Genomic DNA, 22,489 nt, shown 5'->3' on the forward strand with positions numbered 1-22,489 from the left:
TTAAACAGCTTTAAAAAACACTCAAAATGTTTTTGTGGCTTTTTTAATGGGTAAATTGACTTCTGCTTCCCAAAATAATTTTAGGGTTTTTAAATTTCCTCTTCGAAGATGTGTGGGCATTTTTCTAAAATGACTTCCACTGCCTGGAGTGATTTAGGGGTTAACAGGTTAATTAAATGTTGGAGCAACTCACTGAGGTGTGAGCTGGCTTTTCTATTGCTTGGTGTTTGAAAATCACGATGGGACATGGTGCAGGAGTCCCTGGGTAGCCTTCTCCTCACTGGTGGAGGAGAGGCAGATTAGACAGGATTACTGCAGTGGGCACTCCTTGCTATGCAGTCTCTGATCTCTGGGAGCTTCTCAGAGGAGATTCCTAGGTACCTACTAATTACCTCTCCTCCCCTGTACATACTCCCCTCTTGGGTCAAGCCTTGGTATTGACGCTTACAGACAAAGCCGTGCATTGATCCGCTCTGCGCAGTGTTGGCTGTCTGCGTGTCTGTGGCAGCTGTGGGAGGGGAAGGCTGGCTTCAGTGACATTGCTTCTGTCTTCGTGCTTTATGTCTCCCCACCACCGAAGGGTGTAGCGACAGTGGGTACCATGGAGGCAGGAGACCTTCTTTGCAGGTGCCATACAGAGCATGTGATGCTTTCCTTAGTCCCCACAGCAGCTGTAAAAACTGAGTAGGTACTCAGCACCACTCCAGATCTGACTGACTGGGAATTTTCTTTGAACGCATCCTACATAAAGAATGCAGAGTCACCCATAGCCTTCATGCAAGGAGGACCCCATATCCTGCAATCTAGAGAAATTGGTGCTGTTTGGGGTGGTCAAGGCCACACATGGCCTCTTAGCCAGCCTCCCCGTGCACACCATCTATGCTCAAAGTCGAGATGGAGCAAAATCTTTTAATTTATTCCTGCATGTGAATCACTCAAATATGCCACATCTATCATTGTATCTCCTTAACTAAATGGATTAATTTTTTTGTCCTCTTCACAGGCTTAATTAGCAATCTGCAACACAAATTAAATCACTATCAACTAATTCCAACTATCCCTTCAGAGATAGCCATTAGCTAGCTAAATAATCTGGTTAGCATTGAAATGAGCCTGCATCCTACCCGGGAAACACCATCGTGTTTTCACAAAGCTGCTTGTTTTATTTCCTCCCTCCAATGCTGATAACACTTTGTCCTTCCTAATGGGGGCAGCAGTCACTGTGCTTCGATTGTGCTCATTTGCAGGTATTTAAGCAGGGTTTGGGAGTTTTTCTTTTGTTGCTGTGTTTTAGGACACAGCCAATGCATGGTGAAGGTTCCTGTCCTGACAGAAAAAGCGAACAGAAAAGACAACTTGTCTTTTCCCAATTATGGACTAACTCAAGTGCAAGGTTCCTTTTATGCACCTATAGGTAAACACAGGGATATCTAGTGTATCTACCTCTGTGGGCAAAGGCAACATCACACGCATTAGTGTCTTGGCTTAAATACATGAACAAGCCTTCAGAAACTCTTGGGGACATTGAGAAAACTGGATAAGCCGGTGATCCTGCAGGCAGACCAGGGCCTCGTAGACTCCATCCCACTGTTTCTCCTTTTCCTTGCCTCTTCCATGGTCAGCACCATCAGCATAAGCTAGTTCTAAAAGTGCGGTTCTCATTTGGCATCATTTTATAGGGCTTGGACAAGGACAAAAAGGTCTGATAAAAGTTCTGCGACAGTTCTGGCCAAAGACCTTGCCAGACTTCTAAAAGCTGGGAAACTGGAGAGTGCTGAGGTTCCCACTGAGGTGTTTTTGTGCACTTCTGCTTAGGTTGTTTTCTAACAACTTCTGTCTTGTTGGTGTCTGTTAAGTGTGAAATGCAAGGGGATGATCACTTTCTTCCTCCTTCCTCCTCCAAATATTCCAGGTCATGTGTTTGTCTCAGCTCTTGTTTGCTGCAGTCAGAATGCAAGTTGTTTGGATGCGGATGTTAAATGTATGTAGGTCATAATCTCCAGGGTCCTTACGCTCGCAATAATAGTAATAATCAACAGTAAATTTTTACTATGCTCTTCCTCCTCAATTTGCTTAGATATTGCAAAAGGAATAGAAAGAGGAGGGGATGGAGCTGAGGAATAGAACTGGCCTTGACTATCCAGACTCGAATGTGAATTTATTGGTGCTCATGCTTTTGGAAAGGAGGATTCAGATTCATAAGGTTCTGCAGAGACAAAGCAGAACTGGTCAAAACAGCGTTGCTACTTTTTGACAACGCAAGAATCAATGGGAAAATGTCTTCCTGTAAATTCAGGAAGACAGCTTTACTACAACTAAGTATCAAGTTTCTTAACTATTTCCATGTTAATGATTTTACAGACTGCTTTGGGTTTTGGAAGGAGTTAGGCTGGAGCAGCATTTTCTTCTGGACAGAGGAAGTGCAAATCCCTAGTCTGCTATAAATACTTTCTGACAAGGCATGCAGTTTTCAGTGGATGTTGTTGCTTCTTGCCTTGTATAGCTTGCATTTGATTGTTATGGAGACATAAAAGGAGAAGATGGCTGCTCATATTTCATAGTTGTGTCCAGGAGGTCCCAAGGGGTCAAAGCCATTATGTCAGGTTTCCCTGGTGGATCATATGAAGCACTGGATTTGGGTTTTCTTTTCTTTTTTTTTTTTTTCTCCTAGAATTTAAATATGGAAATGTAATTCAGGTAGAAATGTACAGTAAATCCTCAAAGGTTTGTGTCTTTGAACAATCTGGTGGGAGTGGAGGATGGCTGAGATCAGGCAGGAAAGCATTCTCTTTCTTCTTTGTCTCCAGCCATACCATCACTCTGCCTGACCCTCTGTGGAGCTCTGAGAGCTGACTCATTCTCCTTTCTCATAAAGGCTTATCTCTGTCTCCCCTTCTTTCCCTTTGGGGGGTAAATTGCATGTGAATTTTCAATTGTGATCTTTATATCTGGCTGCTGTGCTGTGTATATTAAGAGGTGGCAATGCTGGACTTGAAATCACCTGTGTTTGGAAAGGAAAGTGGAGAGCAAACCAGCTGCTTGCTCATCTTTAACTGCAGCCTTAGAGCTATCAGCAATCTCCGGGCAAACTGGTCAGAGCAGGTGGGTAGGGGATAAAAGCACAGGGGCTGTCTTTTCTTTGCAGTAAGCCCAGTGTCAAACCTTATTCCTAGATCTAAGCATGTCTTTAAATGCAGTAACCTGGTCTGTAGTAGACAGAGTACTTGAATAGCTCTTGGGGAATCCAGGTGGCTTTGAGAGAGCCTTTTCACTACTTTGTGCTTCATTTTTTCCACCTTGACTGTGGGGCAAATAACACTGGTTCCCTTCATGGGTTTTCTAGAAACCTCAGGGCAGAGGGCAAGGGAAGTGCTATGTATGGTGTTGCTTTTTCACTCAAAGTCCTTTTCTTTTCCCCTGAATAGAGGGGAAAAAAGGGCTCCTACCAAGTGATTGTATAAGGGACTAGAAGCAGAAACTAGTGAGAGAACATAATCTGGGGGCAGAGTCCACTGCTAATTGTCTTTTCACATATTTTACTGAAAACACTAGGCAGGAGATACCCTCCTCTTCGCCTACTGCCACACTGAAAATTGATCATTCTTTTTTGCTCTTTGCTGTTTAACTCACAGCTGCTTCCTAACCTGTGCCAGTAATTCATTTATTTAAGGATGTTCTCTTGTTTCACTACCTTCTTCTCTACTGGTATCTTACCTTTATTATCCATGGGAAGAGACTTCAGAGGGTATCTGGAAGACCTAGCTTGGACGAGGCTTTAAAAATATAATCCAGAATTAGAGGGGAGGAAAAGATGGAAAAAATGATAGTCGCCTACAGTTATTTAGTGAAAGCTAGCGCAGGCTCTGAAAAGCTGAAAATAGCTCTATCCAAGCAGGTGAACAGGCAAGGCAATGGCAGATGAAATTAAATGTTGACAAATGCAAGTTAATGTGCTTTGGAAGGCATAATATGACCTACTCATACACATTGCTGCATTTTAAATTAACTGTAACCACTCAGGGGAAAGACCTAGAGGTTATTGTGAACAGCTCAATGAAAACATCTGTTAAATGAACAGAAGCAGTCAGTAAAGCAAACAAAACATTGGGCTGTACAAGGGAGATTTTATATTATCATTTGTATTATGTTAATGCGTCAGGACACCAACAACTGCCCGACAGCTTTCTGTTGTGCCAGGCTCTGTGTGAGCAGAGAGCGAAAAGGCATCCGAGAGCCTCGGAGAGCAATTCACTCTGAGTGTGACCAAATACCAATCAATTCAGGATATTCCTTCCCCCAGCCAGCCTTGAAAAGAGGCTTGCCATCAAGTGAGGAAAGTCTGGGACTGCAGCCGTTTGTGGGGTGTGGGTTTCCTGGGTAATGCGATGTACAAATCTTCCTGGCATTGCATGCAGCGCTCCAAAATGTACATATGGCCAAAAGCTCCTAGAGCTTTGTCAGAGGATACATGCTCATTAGCTCAGAGTCCCAAGCTCAAGATCCTGGGCTAGGCTCGCAGTTAACGTGCTTGTGGTTAGGGCTTTCCTCTGTGGCCTGGGGAAGTGCGTTTGACCCCTTGGTGCTTCTTCCACTGCAGCCCTGACCTGTTCAGACACCCTTTCCTGTTACAGGGTATGAGCAAGGCTCAGCTTCTTTGGGTCTCCAGGTTCTTTCAGCACAAACAAGGTCTTGGGGTTTTTTTGTATCCAGCAGATCCTTTTCCCAGAAGAGACAAATACTCATCTTCCTTCACTCCTTTCTCTACCCAAAGCATCGCTGACAAAGTTTCACGTAACCAATGTGCCACAGAGGCTGTACAAAAGTTTATTGCTTTCCCAGCCCCTGGTCAGTGTGGTGAATGATTTAGTGGGTCAGTATTGCTACCTTGTTAGAAATGACTGTAGCACAGGCTCAGGTGGCGTATTCATTATATGCTCCAAGCAGCCATTGGTATGCAAATGGTACCATGAGTTTAGTGCTTATCCTTAACAGCAAGCAAAGTTAGAGTTATACCTGTTGTGCTCTGCCTCTGCCTATGGCTTTATTATAAAACATAGCTCTTGATTTGATGACTTTGTTTAAACTTGCCCCAAACCATGTCCTGAGCTTAGTTTACTATTATGAAATTAGCATATATTTTTATATACGTTATAAATATTTAACCCGCTGACCAACACTAACATCAGCCCTCTAGCCTTTGCAATGTAAAGTAATTGCAATGTAAAGTAAATGGTGCAGAGTGTGGAAAGATGTGTCTACATCAGTATTCCTCTGTTCAAAACAGTCTCTCATACTTGATACTGAAGGGATGAATAAAATCAAACTTGGTGATTATCATTTAGGCTGAATTTACTTTCTGCATTTGGGGGAAGGAGCTCTATTAATCAGCTTCATTTCCTGGCTCACATGAAGAGTGCTCCTGTGTACCTCTCAGAAGCACAGCAATAAATACATATAAATATATATACGCATGAGCATAAATATATAGATGTTAAAATAGCATTAAAATCTTTGTCGTCTGCTCCATTACTCCTGTGATAGGCGGAGAGATAAAAACCCTCAAGGTTAAATTTTTCAAATTTCATTTTCTCATTTCTTGCTAATTTCCAAATACCTGGACCCATAGAGAAACCGGGCTATTAAGATGTGGAATTAAATTAAAATTTCGGGCTTGCGTGGAAACAACAACCAATGGAAATTTACTGAAAGGTTAAGGGAGAGGACAAGAGGCAAACTGGGAAAAACCCTTTTAAAATCTAAGTATAGTGTATGTTGCCTCCTGCACTTTAATGCACATAAATTAAGACAATAATTCTAGGAGCTGAAGGCTCCAGTTTAACACTTGTGGTTTATGGTGGCCCTTGAGTCTCTCTGTGGAACTGCAACTTCATTATGTATGGCTGAGGAGACATTATTCCTTACATTATCAACTGTGCTAACACAGTTACCACCGATGTGCTAGTGCTATTTGGATTCTCAAATGTAATGGGCAGATATGTACTGCAACCATTTATGTGGCTTTTCTGCCAATTTGCGACTGAAATGACTTTTTCTTTGTTGAGAAATGTGTATTCACTGCATCAAATTCCTGCGCTTCTCTAGGTTAACTCAGCATTCCTGTTTGGATGGATGCTGTGGACTGGTCCAGTTATGGGTTGGGTACCTATGAGCTATCTCCTAGGGGGAAAAAAAAGAAAAGGCATGGCTTTTTGCATAGCTGGCACACTGATGTTCAAGATAATTTTTTTTTTTTAACCTTGTGTGTGGGGTTTTTTTAATTCTGTGAACAATCTTTCCCCTTTTCCCTCTCCCTTCTTTTTGTGTACAAGATGAAAGTCTGAGCAGGAAGGATACTGCATTTATTTCTCTTCTGAGGAGGCTTAAATGTGCAGGTTAAACAAATAGGTTCTTGTACTTTCCTTTAGGGGAAATTTTAAGTCAGAAAGAGGCCGGTGAGCTCATGTTAATTGAAGAAGTATCTTGTGTCCTTTGTAGCAAAATATACCTATGTTTGGTCCCAGAATGCTGTAGAGCTCAGCAGAGCATATCTTGATGCTTTTCAGAGAGATTTTGTTACTCTGAAAACTATCAGAGTACTCGCACCTCTTCCTCTTCATTTTCAGCAGCGCATTTACATTAAGAAGACAGTTAATAGCATGCTTCCCTAAAATTGCATTAAGCTGAGGTCAGTGCTTAGGGTATGTCATAGCAGCTGGAATGGGGTATGACATTTCAGATGGCAAGGTGGAGCTGTTTTGGTTGGAGAACTCTTGGGGGATCAGCTTCCACCAAGGGGGAAGCCAGGGAGCTGGGGAGCTTGGAAAGCCTGGGAGGATAATCTGGGGAAAGTTGAGGCAGGCATAGCTGAGGTTCAAATCTAAAGCCTAATCCTGGTTATACTCCTCCAGGGTAACATCTGCCCAAGGACAAAAGGCGCTGGCCATCCCAGAGACATTGTCCACCTTGCAGGAGACTCCTGGTTCCCACGTGGCCGCTCTGGGTGCAGATGGCTCCAGCTCTAACATTCATCCTAATATATCAAGGGGCTTGAAATTTCTGCGAGACCCCAAGTCTGCCAGGATCCCAGGGACCTTAGAAGAAGAAAAAAAAAGTCAGGTAAAAAGCTATTTGACTGGAGGGAGCTGCAGAGTGGCTGATCTCTGTGATTTCCCCCCCCCCCCCACCCTCCCCATCTTGAAATGTTTGTTTGCTTTTCAAGCCCCAGCTGTTGGAGTCAGGGGATCACGCAGGAACATCAGGTCTCCTCTCTTAAACAAACAAATGCAGCAGATTTTACCAGAGAAAAACATGAAAGTGCAAATCCCAGGGGCTAAAAACCCTCTGGAAGACAAAAGCTGCAACACTTATTAATTTGTTGAATAACCTGTTGGGGCCTGACTTGATTTTCAAATAAATGGAATTAGAATATCAATAGCAGAATGCCAGGTTCCTAAAATATTCAAGAGCGGCTTCCTTTTATGTAGTGCCTTTCATGAAAACTGCATCATAAGGTGATTTGCAGTGCTAAATAATAAATAACAACACACATACACACACATAGAAATTAACAGCTGTGGCCAAGGGAGGAAAAGATATATTTTCAGATGAGATGTAGAAAGAAATGGGGAGTCAATGAGGCAGAGAGATACAAGAGAGGTTAGATCTGGGTCAGCTGTTTAATTTTGACCTTGGTTATTATTAGTCACTGGAGATAAAATATAGCTAGTACCTCTGGAGTGTTCTCCATGTACTTTGAATTGCAAGAACCGGGAAGTATGGAGGGAAATAAGAATCCAGCTGGATTCTGAGCAGGGAAGGGTAGATAGGGAAAGGTTTTACCATTGTAGAAGGCAGTTTGCACTGAGGCAGACTCCTGCTGGCTGTTCAGTCTCAGTACGTGCACGTACAGATACCTGACACCTTCAAGAGATTTACGTTACTGCTTAGGCCAGAAAACTTTTCAAGAGCCACGGAAGACCAAACTAGTGATTAAGGCAGCTACAAATCACGTGCACAGATGTTCACCTTGAAGGAAAGGACCAGGAAATCTGTTTCCCACCCAGACCTTGACTCTTGAGCATTTCCCATGTAGCAACAGCCATTTCCCGGTTTCTTTTCCAGACTTGTTGTTTTTGGTGCTGAATGCCATTTCCTTAGCAATATATGTGTGCTTGTATGGAATTAAGCCCCTCTACTGAATTAATGCTTCTTACTGGGACATTCCCAATACAAAACTGGCCAGCCCTTTGAAACCCCTTTTGGCCTCAGCACTAACTTTTGGCCTTATGTGGGGCTAAAGAGTGATCCACCCCATGCCAGCCCTGGAGCACGAAATAGCTTGAGTTTTCCTGGTGCTTAACTTGATATGTACAGTCAGCTGCAGTGGCTTTATAGCACTATACGAGCAGCATTTTCATGGAAAGTTAAGATAAATTATGAATTGAAGCAGTAGTCATGTACATGGTGAGCTCCAGAACCTTCATAAGGCAGCAGTTTTATCCTTTATTTCCCTGCCTGTGAATGGGGAATCTTAGCCATTCCCTACTCTCAGAGGGGTGTTGGGACAGTATATTAAGAGGCAGTGAGGCCTGTACCCATATAAGTGAGTAATTAAAGGAGTGCAGCTTTCCTCACTCTGTTAATTTTGGTCTGAGCTTCTGCTCTTCAGCCAAAGTTTGGGACATACATAAGGCAATCTGTGCAACCAGTAGGAGCTTCAACAGAGCTCAGCCTCCAAACATGTTGCGGTGGACAGAAGTGTGTACCCTGCACATCATGGATAGGATTAATCTTCCTTAACTTTAGGTGTTTGTCTAAAGGTGAGGCATGTACCATGAGCTGACTGAACCTAAACTGTAATTGGTGGAGACCGCAGCAATCAGAGCATGATTAATCCTGTTGAAGAGAGGGTCTAATATGGGAAGTTGAAGTTAAGCAGCTGAAGCTAGAAAATAAAAGTGCACCCTGTATATGAGTGAAGAGTTGCAGATGTGTATGTTTCTCCTTCCTTTCATAGGGATCTTCATGAGGTAAGGGCCACTCATTGTTTCACTGCAGAAACCTCAGATACTCTTTATTTTGCCTTTGAATTTGGGGTTTCTTGGAATTCAAAACCCCAAGTGGGGGGATGTAAGTGAAACAGTTCCTGGAAAAGTGCTGTAGGTTACAGCAGTGTTCCAGAAGTGGTCACCTTAAAGCAGAGATCATGCTGTGTTTGTTGTACGTGCTGTAAAATACAGATTTTCACTTTTGTTTTAAAAGAAAGTCGTCTTACAAATCTGACAGAATTCATACCTACCTCTGGCTGGTTACATCCTTGCAAAGTCCAGTTCTGTAACCAGATGTAACCAAAATTATTAGTTCGTTCTTTTGTAACTAAGCAACATAGAGATAGAAGCAGGTTAGACAATGTTTTAATATTGTGTTTGTACACCTATGGCTATGGATATGCCACTATGCCCAAAGACAATTGGACAAGGAGTAGTACAGACATGCTGCTATGTTCCCAGTACAGCCCCAGCCCATCTTGACAACGAGTCGAGGGTGGTTAGAATAATTGGTTTGTGTTAAGGGTGCCAAATCATTGTTAGGGACCATGCACCATGAAGAAGGGAAGCAAGTTACATAAGCAAGGTGGGATTGCGCATGTCCAGAAGAAGGGGTCAACTAAAGGACACACCTGTACGGCCACCAAGGACCACCAGAGACCCCCACAGAAGCCCCTCGGAGCTCAAGGACGCATGCGCAATGACCACGCAAATATGATAATTAGTTCCAGGAAATATAATGAATATGCATGATCATTCTGGGAAATTTGATGCATATGTATGTAAATGGACAATATAAGTTTCGGCTGATGTAACCTGCGGTATGCACGCTAGGTGGAACGATCCCCCGTGCATCCGGTGCCGTAATAAAGAATTCCTGCTTCTTAATACTACATTGGTGTTAAGGAGTTTGATTCCCGATTTCGGTGACAGTTCTACTGTCATCTTTTTGGAGGAAAACCTGGTGGACTTGTGCCTTTCAGATGCCTTAGATTTGGCTTGGTTCTTTAGGCAGCAACTCTACACCATAAATATCTAATTTTCTCCTTTCCCTGACGGTTTCACACTAGTGGAACAGGTTTCTTACCTGGGACTGGGGTCACTGGCCAGCTCTCACAAGTGTGATCACAGCAGCTAACTGCCCTTTCTCTGCTAATCATGTGTTACCCTTATGCCTTGGGTGCTGTGAAAGACTCTGGAATCTGCTTTACAAAGAGAGTCAACATTTGTGAGCACACAGAATACATGCAAATTAACATTTGTAAGTAGAGAGAATATGTAGAAATGGAACAAAATAGCAAGCCAAAATATTGGCTGTAGATCTTCATCATGCATTATCCTATTTTCTGAAGTTTATCCCGTTATCTACTTAGTGGGAGTATTATTCCATTTAAATGTGCTTCTTAGCAAGTGCTTGCAGCATTTAAGTCTTTAGATGCTTTCTGTACTTGAAGAATTGCTGTTTCTGTTGTAACACTGTGCTAATTCTCCACAGAAATTGTCCCTGTGGTTTACAGATAGGCCTGTTCATTATGTCCCTTAGTAGTAAAGTATCAAGATGAGAAGCCATAGGCAGTCCCAGGTTTTATCAGTCACTTAGGTGCTGGCAGCAGGGAGTGCTTACAGAGCAGAGCCTGCTCTGTGGATCTTCTCCTTGGGGGTGAAGAGGGGAGTGCTTAACCCCACAGCATCATTCCCTGTTCTAGAGGAGAAATACAAACCTTTTCTCACCCTTCCACAACTGATGAGTAAGAAAGCAGCAGGGATTCCTCTCCCAAATAGTCACTGCCTGTAATGGCCAGGGACAAGCAAAATACCCCAGGACCCAAGCCTTGGTCATAGGAAGCAGCTCAAAAACCCACTAGAGAAAAGTTACAGTGGTCTTAGCATCCTGTGACACCTCAAACTCTGAGTGTCCTCCCTTGGAGGCTAAGACCCACAAGAGCCCCCAAGCCCAAGACGAGTGTACCGTGAATGTCTCACAGGAGATATATTTCACATGTAGGATACCACAGACCTGCTCCTATCCTTGTGGAGTCCAGCTCATCTTAGCATAATTCCCACTAGCATGCTGGTCCAACTGCCTGTCCGCTCCCTCCAGTGAGTGCCTAGTGTTTCTGTCCTCTTAGGTGACATGATGTAGGTTTGCTCCTGCAAATGAGGGCACAGGACTCCGACAAAGGAATAAGTAAGTGCCACTTCATACTGAATGGTAGCTGCATGCTTGGGTTGCAGTCCTGGATTCGCATTTAGCACATAGCACCTTCTAGATACAACCTCTGGGATTTTTTTGCTGACTTCAGGCTGGCACTGGCTGAAACCTGTACTCCATCTCTTGTTGGGGAAATGGTGTGCAATTCTGGCTCTGAGTCTGATGTTCTTCCACGTGCAAAGTGGTTCTCAGACAAGCAGTGAACAGAATTGCCATGTGAGTAAAGGCTGCTTGTAGGCAGAAGGGTTGTAGGATCAGGTCTCTGATGGCCATTTTTGTTGAAAACAAATGCTTTATTTTTGTTTTATATCTCCTTAAAAACATGAACACCTGTAAGACAGCACTCCTGAGCAAGCTAACAAAAACATGCTGCCTGACCACAGTTCACTGTGTAGGGTGGTGGGAAAAGGCTCCAGCAGGAAAGCGGTTTCATTATCAAATATCTGAAAACCTTTTATAGTTGCTTTAAGCAACCTCTGTTCTTGCCTTTCGGTGAAACAATTACCATGAAGCAGTCTGTCACTGGGCTGGCTTTGAATCGTTCTGCCCAGTTGTGTGATCTGATTTGATGTAAAGCTTAGAGTTCTCGATCTTTATTTCCCTGCTCTGTCTCCTTTCTCATCACCAGGAGCTTTGGTTCCCACCCCCCATCCCCCCCACCCCCCTCCGCCCTGCAGATTGTGTAATTCCCCACAAGGGGATTATACTTTCGGTGTGTTTACAACGATGTGTTTGCTCAGAGCAAGTGCTTCCTGCTATCGCCCGATTGTGGAGCTTCACTCAAGTGGAACAAGTAATAACAGAAATATGCAGCTCTCGCTGCCTTCATTTGGCTTCTTAGGTGGCAGGGAGCAAACTGCATGCCTTTCTTCTGCAAAATGGTTAACTAGGACATGGGGCTTTGGGAGAGGAGCTAGACGAGGCATCAAATGCAGATAAATAATCCTCTTTGGCCCTTTGAACTTGGCATTATTCCTGCAGCTGCTGGGGAGGGTGAGTGTTGGGAGGGAGGGGAGCTGATTGCAGCAGTAATGGGGCGGCCCTCACTGTGCCTGCCTGGTGCGTACTGAAGGCTGGGGACAAAGATACGAGCCTGGCACTGAAAAGGGATGGTTTCAGTGACAGGTTGAAGAAGGTGGCGGACCATGTTTGACCGTTGCCATGAGGGCTGGGACTGTATCTGCGCTGCAGTGAGGCACATAACAGTGTAAGGCTTTGCTTGCATGGCAGAGTGGCTTCTGGTCAGAGGGAAGGAAAGGGTGGTGGAGTGGTTAGGGCTCTGTGCTAGGCTGATTTTGATCACTTACTGTATTCTGCTTCGCTTTCTGAGTGTAAAGATGAGACTGTTAGCATTTCAGCTACTCGTGGGACTGCAAGGATGAGCTCTCTAAGGAGCTCAGAGGCTAGCTTGAGCAGGCTTAGAAAAAGATGTGGATGCACTCAAAGTCTTTCTTAAGTTTGTGTGCATGAGGAGCACCTGTGTGTGAATCTCCTGCTTTCTCTGTCCCCCAGCCCTGGGTTGTCCTCTCCTGGTTGTTGATTTTCTGCTCCATGCAGGTGGGTGACCAATTTCACCAGTAAAGCAGAGCGGGAATCGCCCTGCCCAGCAGCTGGAGAGGGGCAGTTTTAGCGCGATGCTCTGTGAGACAATAAACATCATGCGAGACATAAAGAACAGTAATTTGGCTATTGTGCTCACTCGTTTCTGAAGGAAAAAGACCCCTTTGGGGCACAGAAGGGCAGCACTTTCCTCTTCCTCTGCTGCCTGGGATGAGAAGAGGAGGAGGGAGAGATCCTCTGGGGGAAGGTGAAAAGCTGCGGCTCCGATTTGCAGCCCCTGCAAGTGGAGGTGGTGGTGGAAGGCACTTGTTGGTAGCAAACGGGTGCCCAGTCTAGCCTCTACCTGAGAAAGTGACCCGTACCAGGAGGCCAGAAACAGCCTCAGCAATGATATCTGTTTCAAAGGAAAACGTAAATAACAAAATTGAGTGCAGTGGTGTTGTTCCTTTGAATTGCTGTTTGGTGCCCTTGGGCTCTAACAGGCTGGCTGGCGTTGGGAGGGGAGAGAGGGCAGCTTGTGCAAGCTGTGTTCCAGTGATAGTGTTTTAATTTCTTCCTCTTCCGTGCCTGGTTTACACGTTAACATAGTTTAATTTTAAAGTCTCCTCTTTTTTATTTTTTTCTTCTCTCTTTTTTTTTTTTTTTTTTTACAAGGTGAATGTCGAGCAGTAATGTAATGAAAAGTTGACAGGCACAGATCTTTTTTAATAACTCTTATGTTGTGTAGCTTAAATTGGTTTAACTATAGCTGAGCTGAATAATAAGCAGAAGTGAATTCATCTCATGAACCATGAATATTTTTAAGTCTGCTTTGGAAAAGGTGCAATAGCTCTGCCTCTCATTCCAAAAGAATGGGACCATCATTTGTCATACACTTTTGGTCACCATGCGAGAGCTGGGAAGGGTGTCAGGGATGAGACACAACATCCTGAAGTTGAAGTGAGATGAGAAAGCAAGTCTGTTCACCTCCAGGCAGCACACATTTCTTCTCTACTGCACAGCGTGGAGCTGCACCAGCTCACATCAATGGGCAGTGTTGGGTTTGAGTGTGATTTGGAGAAGTGCTAAAGACCAACGTGCTTTCCAGCTCTCCTCCCCAGCACCCATCACGTGAAGCTGTAGTATAACTGTGCATGGGAGAGACCCTGGGACAGGAGAGGGAGCTGAGAGGCAGGATTAAACTGGACAGCCGTGCACACCCAGATGTTAACTACCAGGTGGAAATAAAAAGTAGAGGCTGCTCAGAGGTGCATTAGTGATGCGTGTGAGCAAGGCTAGCAGGGGCTGAGGACCCCTTGGAGGTTTTGTGGGGGAACGGTGTTGCAGATCCCAAATGGAGAGAGGGGGCCTGCAGAGCAGAGGAGCGATGCTTGACTGCTGTGATAAAGAAGGCAGCATCTCGTTTGTCTGGCTATAGCACAGGCAAAAGAGGCTTCCAGAGCACCGGGGGGCTGGAGGCTGAGGGACAAAAGCTGTCAGTCCTTGGCTGAAAGCTGGGGAATGGTTTCCACATAGTCAGTGGAGTACGCACAAATCCCCTGTTACCTTGAACATTTTCAGGCTCTAGTGAAAAGCAAGTCTTACAAGACGAAAGCTCTTCCCATGCTCTGTCTCTGGGTTTTTCCTCTTTTCTTTTTTCATCTTCTCACTGATAATACCATTCATCTTTCTTTCATTTTTGTTTTTTTCAAGGGTGGCTTTGTTTTTCTGTTTTAGCCCTTTCTTCCAAATGTTTTGTATAGGTTTACTTCATTATACCTCTTTGTCATCATGACATCAGCAACACAACAGGATGAAGCATCCTTCTGACCCTCTGCTACAAACAAAATAGGTACAAAATGTCTTTCCTGTGGGAACCAAGAGAGGAAGGTGTGGCGTTGGGTGGGGCTGGTTACTGCACTGAAATGCCCAAACTCTGCTCCGTGGGTACCTCCGCTGTGAGGTGGAGATCCCTGCGGTATGCTCCCCGTTAGCAATTTCCCTGTTTTTCAGGCTGGCATGCAGAAAGATTCCAGTGAACCCCAAAGAAAAGCAGCCCCTGTGATAAAAAGTGTGATAAGGTTGCCCTATCAAGCACTTAAAATGCATCAGTTTAGGAACAGATCTTTGTTTCATCTCCTCTATGCAGATGTTTTGTTGCACAACTTTTAATAACATGGTCACACATTACTTATTCTGCCTGCTACCTTGCTCAGTGCTTGCAATGAGAGCTGGTTAGAAATGTTCATTGCGCCAATTGCCATTGTAAAATATGGCTTGGATTAAAGTGATTTTTTTTTTCTTGTGAAATTGTATCGATGTCCAAAACGCCTTTAATACTGGGAGTGCGTGGTTTTTAACATTAACATTTTGCATTTGCTCCCTGGCTGTAGGGTTGATTTTCCTTTGAATTGGAAAGAGTTTTACATTAAGGAGTTTGAAACAAAGAGGGTTGATCTAAAAATGAGACCTTTCATTTGACCCTGAGCAGTTTTTTCATTGTGAACTCATTCAGAAAACAACTTCAGCATTGTGCCTTTCTCATTCCTTTTGGACTAAAAAGATGAAATGGTGAGGTTTTTTTCATCCTTCAGAAACTCAGTCCTCAGAACAGCTCTGCGTTTTGGATGGGGACAGATGATGCCCCACACTGTGCGTAAGAGGAGTGTTCCTGCAGGAACGGTGTGTGAGTGATGAGGGCTGTAGGGTCAGGAAAGAACAGCCTCATGGGAGAAAGTCATAGGCCAGGTTGGAAGATGGAAATCTCTAGCCATGCGTCTTCTGTGATGCAGAGCAAGAAGCTGAAAATATCAGCAACTGCGTCCCTCATCTTCTGAATGCAGATTGTAGGGGCTGATGTGTAGAAATGCAGATAACTTCAGTTGAAAATTTATAGGAGGTTTAGCTTAGCGTATTCAAGTCAATAAGATGCTAAATGCTTTGGAGTTCATCAGACTGATGACACCTGGGGTATGACAAAAGCAGTTGTTACATTCAGTAGCTTTAGCTTTAATCTATGTGTGCCTCAGTTTCTCACTTTTATATAAGACATTGCTGAGAAATGAATTTATACATGTTTATATAAGACAGTGCTGAGAAATGAAAAAGTTCAGCTACATTGGTTAGAAAACTTGAGCCAGCTTCAAGAGGAAATGAGCAGTTTTCTGTTTGTTTGAGACAGGATTTGGATGTTTTGTTCTAAATAATAATTAGGGTCATAAAAGTCTGTAGTGAACAATTATCCATTCAGTGAACAAGGCACGTGTTTTGGGGGAAAAATGGGAGGCAATTGGGTAATTAGACTGTGCTGTAACGTGTGAGCACAAGTGGGCCTAATAAAATTTGCACAGGCAATTTTAAACCTGGCATGGCCTACTCTTTGAGCACCTGACTTGGAAACCTGAATAACTTCTCGACATAATTTTTGATGTAACACCACATTACCGATTACAAATATTCCTGCGCAAAATTACTCTGTGCTTTCTGGCTGAAGCTCAGGCACTATAACAATCTGAGCTATAGAAGAAACAAAACAGAAAAGATGGTTATTTGGTGTTAAGAAGGGAAAATGCTGAATGGCTGGCTTGAGCAAGGGGAGAAGTGGCTATTGCGCATTTGTTAATCCACCCTTTTCCTTCCATTCAGAGCTGTTTCACTGAAAATCCATCCCCACAAGAAAAGAAACAGGCATGGGGGATTATTTGTTGCTTTGCAAATAGATCACTCATCTTGGCTGGTCAGACAGCTTAGCAGGAGACCCCTGACAGCATGCACAGTGGTGATGAGGCTTTGCTTGCACCCCTGGTATGGTGGAGCCAATTACCCATCCCTGCTGCAGTATTTGTGGAGTGGAGGGAAGGCAGCACGAGCCACGTCCCCGCTCCCAGCGTGCAGCATGTGGTGTGCGGGCAGCCTGTGCCACCTTCCTGTGGCTGCTAACAGCAGATGCCTTTACATGCCCCTGCAGCAGTGACCATGCAGCTATAGACCAGCTCCTTCGCTGGGTGAAAATGTTTCATCTCAAATAAACACTTGTCTCATTATCTAGCTGTGCTAGCTTTGCACTATCTGGTTACTGCCTGGCTTGGAGACACCTGTTCTGTGTCCAAGCATTTTAGAGAAAAACTATCCAAAGCTGTCAACAGATGTAAAAAGGCTGCCTGTTTCCATGGGAACGTGCTCCACTGAGCCCTGAGTATAATAAGCTGCTCCCCACGCTGCAGAAACACTGGACGTTGCTGGAAGAGCTCGGGGAATTGTTCACCGGACTAGTCTAGAGACACAATTCCCTTAGGTGGCTGTCCTGTTTGAGTGGTGTTCAAAGAGGATGTCTGTGGGAAGACAGTGCTGTCTCTTGGCAGTGCCTGTGGAGAGGATGGGCGTGCGTAGCAGATGTCCTTGTGGCAGGAGGGGAGGACAGGATGGTGGTGTGGGCACCTATGCTGGAGGAGCAGTGTGGGTGCACTGGCTGCCACTGGGCTTCTCCGTGCGCTTGCTCCCTCTGGAGCTCGGCACCTCCAGATTCTCAGAAGTGCTGTGTGTCAGGGATGGAAGAGTCAGGGATAAAATCGTGTGGGCTGCTAAAAAAATCATTCTGGGTAAGAATTTTTTAGCCATGGGTTCTACATCTCTTTTCAGTGAGGAAGTATTGAAAGAGTTCTTGTGCTGCGACTTCAAATGTGTATCATGTCTACTTTGAGTCTGCTGTGCTCGCTGTTTCCTTCTGCTGCTGTAAGCTCTTTGGGGACAGAGGCAGGGGACATAGCTGAAAGCTCAGCAGGTCAGGTTGCATTGCATCCCTCGCTGGGGAGGTTTGTCTCTTTAACCCACACTCTAGTCATCCGCACTTTTCAGCTCTTGAAGACTCCAGATCAATTCTTGACGTTTCAGCAAAGATGAGAGACCTTATGCTAATGTGTCTACTGCTTTCTTAACATGTCTTCAAAGAAAGGATGTGCAAAGCATATTGTGAGTGCAGAAATGACTAGGAGTCTGTTCCAGATCTGTATTAGTGGGCTGTGAGTCCTAACTCAAGGATGGAAAAGCTGAACTGACTGCACTGGGCAACCTTTCAGTTAAAACTGCCTTGGCATCAGAAATGGTTTTATGACAAGCAGCTTATGTGATGTTGGTTTTTAAAAGGCCTCTGTGGAAGTCCAGAGAATTAGAGACTTGAACTGGGATAACTGGAAGAAAGACAGAACAGGATCAACAGGCACCTGGATAAGTAGGACAGTATGTCCTTTGGAAAGGGCGGGCATCCAGCTTCAGAAGTCTCTTTAGAAATCTTTGAAGGCATCAGAGAGCATGTAGACAAGGTAAATCCAATTGACAAAATCCACTTAGATTTCTGGAAGGCTTTTGATCAGCTTCCTCAATGAAGGAGCTTAAGGAAACAAAGCCACTATGGGCTAAGAGGAAAGGTCATCTGATGGATAACTGCTTAAAAGACAGGAACCAAAAGGCAGGAAGAGCCACTCACCTCTGCAAGGGAGGAAGGTCAGCAGTGGTGCTCTGCAGGGATCTCTGCTGGCAGCAGCCCTGTTCCATGTATTCATAAATGATCTGGAAGATGAGTCAAGACTGAGTGTAAAGACTGATGATGATAGTAAGGGTAGTAAAAAAGAAAGCCAACTTGTGAGACAGAGTGACTAGGCAGTTAACAGCAGGTGAAATTCAATGCAGATAAGTGATGCACATGGGGAAAAACAGTTGTCGCTTTACATGCAAAATGATGAGTTCTGAGCTGGGATCTCATTCCTCAGTGAGACTCAGGAGCTACTGGAAATTATTCTGTGGAAATGGCATTGCAGAGCCTAGCAACTGTCAAAAAGCAAGAGGGTTGGTGGGAAAGGATCAGAGAACAAAACAGAGACTATAGCTAGGGCTCTGTGTCTTGTCTGCTGAGTGCAATTCTGTACCCCTATCTCAAAAATTACTTCTTGGAGCTGGGAAAGGCACAGAGAGGAGCAGCAAGCGTTGGCAACATGGGAAGCACTTGAATGTGAGGAATGATTAAATAGACTAGAAATGAACCTACAGACCAGGTGACTGCAGGTCACTAGTTGTACAATACTAATGAGTTGGAGGAGAGTTGGAACAAGATGATGTTTGCTGTCTCTTCCAGCACAAGAATTGGCGGCCATCTAGCCAAAACTAGCAGATGGAATATTCAAATGAAAGGTGATACTTCTTCATGAAACACATAATTAGGCTCCTTGTAGCTACCTTGAATGCTGCAAGTTCAAATAGCATTTGTATAAATTCATGGGGAGAAATCCATCAAGGAGCACTCACAAACCTCTTCTTGTGCCCCAATTGCTGGAGGCTTGGAGCAGGTATTCAAGAAGTATTGGCACATTACTCTTCACTGGGTATCTTCAGGCTGGATGTTCAGGTTGATAGACCTTTCATCTGATGCAGTATAGCCATTCTTCTGTAAACGTAGGGGGGGTGGAAATTGAGACAAAAATGTTATTTTCACGTTGTTGGGTTTCCATTTTAATACTGTGGTGTGTGGTTGTTAACATAAAAATTGCACAAGCTCCAGATACCGCTTCGTGCTGCTCATCCATTTTTTATCTAGGAGTTCATGGCCCTTTAAAAGCTTAAGAAAACAGGTTCCCCTCTCCATGAGGCTTCTGGTTTTCTTAAGTGAAATTAGACAACATGTAAAAGCATCAGACCTTTCTGCAGAGAAGAGAACAGTGAAGTGTCAAGCAGGGAAAGAAGAAAAACCACTCTTGGGAGCACTTGTCACTTCTATCTGTTATTTCAGGTGTCTCAGGCTCCTGTCACGGAGTTTCAGAGTGGTTTGTTCTGTTTATTTGATGTTCTAGACCAAAGGAAAAGGTCAACTGAGGAGGTGATCATTTACATTGGATGGCCATGATCCTAGAGGAGGTGAAAAAGTCCCACTTGCTGCTGGTGAGTGCATCTCCTAAGACTCATTCCCAGCCCAGAAGCTAGTTATCAGAGATTCATCTAGCCCAAAATAAAGCCAGCAGGAGCCAAAAGCCAGTTTAGTGCTCAGGCCTGTAGCTGAAGTGCTGTAGGGATTATTCTGCAGCTTCTACAGATTTTCATTAGGAGTATTTCTGCTTTAGTGCCTGGGAGCCACTATTGTGCACTGCCACTCTTACATTTAGACACTGTAGGAGAGTGAAAGCAAGTAAGTCTAACTGTGGAATAAGTCATCATAATGTCAGAGATATTAGGTGTAAGTATCCTGCTGATGGGATAGATATGGTTAGCCCCAGGTCAGTAAGGTGTATGATCATACAGCAGGGTACTGCTGTGTGCTTAATGCTGGGAAGGTGCTTCAGTGCATTGCAAAGTCAGGGCCTAACAATTTATCCCTGTTCAAATCTCTGCAGCTCCCTGGCAGTGCTGGTGCTACATGTTCTGTGAAGTTTGGTGCCTCATCTTGGGGACCCCTGAGGGCTGGCTGCGGTGGTGGAAATCTGTGCACTGCACAGTGCAAGACACTGGCCTGAAGGAGGAGCCTGATGGTGAGATCTGTCATCCTGGGCTGCTCTTTTAAAAAGAAAAAACAACAACAAAACAGAAAGAAAATTTAAATATAATAATGAAAAAACATGTAATAAAAAGTTAGTTTTGCAGGAGGCTGACAGGGTTGGTGGAGTGTTCATTATATGCTGTATCAGTAAGTATATGAAATGTCAGCGTGAAGGGAATTCATTTCCCAGTAACAAGCATGACAGACTATTGAATTGAATGGAGAGGGTGTCTGTAGGCGACAGGGTGGTGAAGCCCTCATCAGAATTTCACTTTGATGGAGTTTACTTGAAGAATGTGTTCGTTTTAGCTTTTAAAAGTCCAATTTTTTGCCTAAAGCAAAGGCTATGGTCAATGCCCTGTGCACAGATGTGCTGTCAATTGGAGGCTCAGCATTGATGGGATGGGGTGCCCTGGGGACACCCCGGCTTCCCTGCTTGGCCGCAGGGGGATCGCCCCTTTCTTTTGCCCTCTTTCATTGTCCTGTCATGTTTTGCTTCTCCCAGGCTCAGAAATCCCACAGAGTATCTGTGCTCAGCTTTCAAGGACTTTGTGCCTTCTGGTCTGACTTGGAAAACCTCTTCTGGGCAAATCCTTTCCTTCCATGGGGCTCTGCTGAATTCAACAGTAGCTGCGTACCAGAGAGAGGACTATCACCTTGCTGCTGACATGCCGAGGAGCGGGGCGCACAGAACAGTGGAGTCCGTGAAGAGAGAAGGAGGGAACAACCTGAACCACAGGGCTGCAAGCTTAAAGGGAGTTGGCAACAAGGACTAAATCTGGACTATGTATGGAGGCATGGGTCTTGTCCAAAACCTACTTTGCAGGGTCAGGCTGGAGGTGAGGATTATGCAGGCTGTGGAGATCAGTCAACACAAAAGCAAATATACCTACACATATACAGCCTCTCAGTAGATGGCCCTGCCAAAGGAAAGTCGCATGCAGAGATAAAAGTGTGATACGGCTTGTAATTAGGGGCTGCTCCACCCCAGAGCACAGTGCCTGCTGGTGGGAGGGTTGCGGGCAGGGATGGCACATTTTGGGAGCCCAGGCTCAGCCAAGCATGAAGCTTTCACCAAACCACAGTGTTTTAAAATCCAGAATAAAACTTGCTTTTGGTCTGCCTTAAAACCAGGCTGTAGGTTGCAGCAGCTCAGCAAACTGAACTCTCTCTTCAGTGAGAGCCTCAAGAGGGGGGGGTGGTGGAGGGGAATTACCCCTGCAGGCATTGCCTGCAGATCAGAGTGTGCAGTGTTACTGCTGGAAAGCCTTTAGTTCAGCTAGAAATCCTGCTGAGTCCTCCCCCGTAATAGTCACTCTCTCTTCCTTGGACCCTGCCCTCTCAAATCCCCTACTGTCATTAAGTGCCACCCAACCTGCGGTGGCAGAGGTTTCCAAGCAGGGGCCCTCCAGCGTTGCGTCTTTCCTGTAGTTTTCTTCGTTAAAACCATTGTGGATACCCATCGTCCTGGTTTTCATTAGGGCTGTACCTTTTTCGCTCCTCCCACTGTCTTCTGGAAGAGCATGACCGCCCTGCTGGGCAACCTGTTTTATCTGGGCATGGCTTTGCAAATGACACTTTTTTAGGTAAAGGTATTAGGTAAAAAAAAAAAAAAAAAAAAAAAAAGGAACTGAGAGGCAGGAGTATAAAGATGGAAGTCCTCCAAAAGAGAGAAGTTTATTGCTCTGTGACTTAGAAAGTAAGACTTAGTATATGGTTTTTTATATTGCTACAGGAGTCTGCTCAGTAATTGGTGCTGCCCTATTATTGCAATAGAATTAATTGCACAGTGGCTATTACTAAGCACTGGGGATCTGCACCAAGCAGTGATGGACGAAACAGCTGAACATCAGTAACCTTCAGATCTGGACCGGTGTGGGAGTTCTTGGCCATGAGGCTCTTCCCTTGTGATTGAACAAGAAAATGGAAGACCTGAGAATTAAAGGTTGAAACAAATGACAGTATTCAAATGTTACAATGTGATTTTTAAATTAATATCTGCATCCCCTCTGGGCTACCTGCATAGGCGGTACTGGCTGTGTTCGTGCCAAGGGTTGGAGCACCTTCACTTTGCTTTTAAGTCCTTTGATATATCATGAGGCACACTGATTAAAAAATGGAGGAAGAAAAAATGAAAAAGAGTGCAGCAGGACCCAGGACTACGGAGGGTCA

General features: G+C 44.5%; 1 long non-coding RNA gene across 2 annotated transcripts; it reads left to right on the top strand.

Moving 5' to 3' along the window:
- The first annotated feature begins 12,350 nt into the window (after positions 1-12,350).
- On the top strand, positions 12,351-22,205 carry LOC140654583 (uncharacterized). Of its 2 annotated transcripts, XR_012043448.1 has the most exons (4): positions 12,353-12,466; positions 19,638-19,725; positions 20,175-20,309; positions 20,823-22,205. It is a non-coding gene; the product is annotated as an uncharacterized lncRNA (long non-coding RNA). The 2 variants fall into 2 exon arrangements; XR_012043449.1 differs by lacking the exon at positions 19,638-19,725 and having other exon boundaries at positions 12,351-12,466.
- The last annotated feature ends 284 nt before the right edge of the window (positions 22,206-22,489 follow it).

This window comes from Ciconia boyciana, chromosome 7, assembly GCF_034638445.1.
Source record: "Ciconia boyciana chromosome 7, ASM3463844v1, whole genome shotgun sequence".
In the NCBI taxonomy this organism is placed as follows: domain Eukaryota; kingdom Metazoa; phylum Chordata; class Aves; order Ciconiiformes; family Ciconiidae; genus Ciconia; species Ciconia boyciana.